Source organism: Centroberyx affinis, unplaced genomic scaffold, assembly GCF_046629955.1.
Source record: "Centroberyx affinis isolate AG114_WGS23_722 - 3 ecotype Tasmania unplaced genomic scaffold, CSIRO-AGI_Caff_v1 ptg001411l_1, whole genome shotgun sequence".
Taxonomy (NCBI): domain Eukaryota; kingdom Metazoa; phylum Chordata; class Actinopteri; order Beryciformes; family Berycidae; genus Centroberyx; species Centroberyx affinis.
In genome coordinates, this window is record NW_027279891.1 from 75001 (window position 1) to 77995 (window position 2995).

A 2995-nucleotide genomic window follows, 5' to 3' on the forward strand; every position below is an offset into this window, starting at 1 on the left:
CAGGACCATCAGATTGGACGGACTGCTTCTTTTTGGGGGCAGAGGGAGGGCGGAGCTCTGGCCTCGGCCACGCCTCCTGGATGTCCTCTATCAGCTCACTATTGAATCTTTGCCACCGCCATAGAAACTTAACCACTCACTTTAGCGTCTGCACCTATCTATTCCTGTCTTTTATCTGTCTTTTTCTCAGTCTTTTCTGTGTCTGTAATTCCCCAAAGGGTATCTTGGGAGATTCCAAAGACTTACTCAGGAGGGATCCATGCTTTTTTGTGATATTTCCCAATCCCAAATTAAGACTGGGAATGTCTGGAATGTGATACATCCTGCAGGCGCTACATATAAGTTCTCTCTGGATGTTCCGGGCCAAGACCACTTTGCGCTTTTTCACACACTTTTTTGTTGAAAACCCTTAAAACATATTACTTTGTAATTCTCTAATATACTGTATGTAAAGGTTAATCATTTTTGCTGTATGTTTTTTTTTTAAGTGCCAATACAAATCCAGTCTTGTCATTTCATTTCCATACTTTTGTCCAATCAGAGTTTGTATTGGGCTGGTGTGTGGACCAATCAAACCCCTTGTCACCAACAGTTTTTATCACCAGGGTGTAAGTTGCAGTGTGTTTTTCACAGAGAAGGGATTTAGTGCTCACGGATGCACATGCATGTTGTATTTGTTAGATAAAAATAGGCACCGCATAAACATATCAAGGCTCTGTAGCCACACATGGCGGATGTAGACAACCCGCTCATATCCACGAAGCGTCCTCTAACCCCATAGAGAGAAGCAGAGCCGGGTGGGAGGGAAAAGGGCAATGGTCTTCCACGGATGAGTCAGTAGTACCAAAAAATCATTGCTCTCTGAATGGGTGTTTCCGTACCAGCCCTAGCCTGAGAAAAGTTTGCATGCCTGTGTGTTTGTGTGTGAGAGAATGTGTGTCTGTTTGCATGAAGTCAGCCACCTATATTTAGTACTGTGTGCGTGCGCGAGTTCCAACATGTGCGTGTGTTTGTTGTGTGCACGTGGATGTATGTGTGTATGTGTGTGTGCTTGCGTGTGTTGCCATCTGTAATTACTGTACGGTACCGGCCATGCTGTCATAAATGCTAGGTCTCATAAACAGCACTGTGGTGTTTCTGCTGAGAATACTGCACACTGGAAAACTGCCCAAAAACTGCTGAGACAAGTGTATGTTTGTGTGTGTATGTGTGTTCACCCCACTCCCCCGCCCACTAGACTGCAACAGTAGTTGCTGAATGTCTGGCCTTGATCTTTTTTTGTATTCAGTAGCCATCAGCATAAATGTTGCCATGATGTCCTAGTGTAGTATCCGACAGGAACCCTGAGAGATGCTGTCAGCCGCTCCATGCAATGTTTATTCCTATGCAAACATGATACTGTACAACCCGCCCCGCCCAACGCTGATCCCAGGCCAGCCTCAGGATGCAACAACCGCTGGGTGGACATCTGCGGCTTCTGTTCATTCAAGATCAGTGCTTCATATCGTTGGTGATTGCGAAAAACCTTATATCGCCAAAAAGTCAGCTTTTCATAAATTAAAGGGCTGATATTTCCTCGTTGACTTCTATGTGTTTCTGATATTTTACTATAAATGTTGAATGAGCTCAATTTTTCCTACAGACATGAAAATCTCTGCACATGGAGGAACTGGCACTCACACACTCAAAAGGGATAATTGGGAATAAGAGGTTCTTCAAGTCGGCTAGTTGTCTAATAATACACTGAGAATGATAACAAAGCATAGCAGCAATGCTAGTATGACCACTTGAAACCCCATAGACTGTGCCGCTTGCTTTCAAGCAGAAACAAGCAATTGATTTTTTCCTCACTTAAAAGCATTTACATGTCTTGTTGAGGCTGTATTAACTCCAGAAACTCAACCGCAATATTGTGTCTAACTTCAAATGGTGTTTGATCTCTGCGTGGACAGTTCCAGGTGATCCTGTGTACCAGGTATTGAAAAGAGGTTTTCAACGTTGAAGAAAGGCTGGTTAAAAAATGAAAGAAAGATGTCAAAACATCACTGGAATAGAATTTGTTTTCTGAATTGATTCATTCCTTCTGTTGATTTTTTTTTTTTTTTTTTGGTTTGTTTTTCTTTTTTTTTAAGAGATTGTTTTCTATGTGAATTTTTACGGTTGATTATTTTAATGTATGTGAATGGAGAAGAGATTTAATTTTTTTGTTGGAGAGATTGCTGTCTGTATACAGAATAATGCACATAGTCGTTTATTCTGTTCGCTACACAGAACCATTAAAAATGTCTTCAATAACTTAATGATCTGATGGGTCATTCTTTGGTCAGGTTAGAATATATTGTATGTACTTTATGTAACACTCACAATGTTCACATCTATTATAGTGTGTATTTGAAGGTCTGATTACGATAAAATGGCAGGTCAGTCTGTGTGTGAGAGTGTGTGATGTCAAAACGCAGTTGTATTCCTGGTTCTTTGCCAAAGGAAATTCCTTCAGAAGCTTCTCCCTCTCTCTCTCTCTCTCTCTCTCTCTCTCACGTAAACACACTCTGCAATGAAAATACCGGGCAGTTATTGGCCTCTGTGAAAGTACAATTTTATTGCCAAAGACAGCAGAAGAACGAATAAACAGCGGAATAAGTTATTTTCACAGACAAAAATTCAGGGTTTTCTGTGGTTCCGCTGTTTGGGCCGCGACCCTCGAGTCGTCGAAGAAGTTTTCCACCAGTGACTGCCGGCCTTCAGCATAATCTCTCACTAAGCCCATTTAACTTGTGTGTGTGTGTGTGAGAGAAAGAGAGAGACATGGCGTTTAAGTTTAGAACACTTAAATCCTAACACTGTTCTTCATCCTTTGCCCTCCCTCTCTATATTTCTGTTCTATTCCACTCACTATCACTTTTTCCTCCTTTCACCTTCTCCCTCTCTCCCCCAATGTCTCTTTTCTGTGCAAATATAATCACTGAGGTCATCAGTCTTCTGTCTCCATCTCCTC

The 2995-nt window shown here is 41.8% G+C and overlaps 1 protein-coding gene across 1 annotated transcript in view; it reads left to right on the forward strand.

Annotated features, from left to right (window-relative positions):
- LOC139649901 (protein diaphanous homolog 1-like) overlaps nucleotides 1-2272 on the forward strand; it is a 76237-nt gene extending 73965 nt beyond the window's left edge. The window contains exon 23 of the mRNA XM_071526410.1: nucleotides 1-2272. This exon is cut by the window's left edge and continues 374 nt beyond it. The gene's annotated coding sequence lies outside the window, so the exon portion shown is untranslated.
- The last annotated feature ends 723 nt before the right edge of the window (nucleotides 2273-2995 follow it).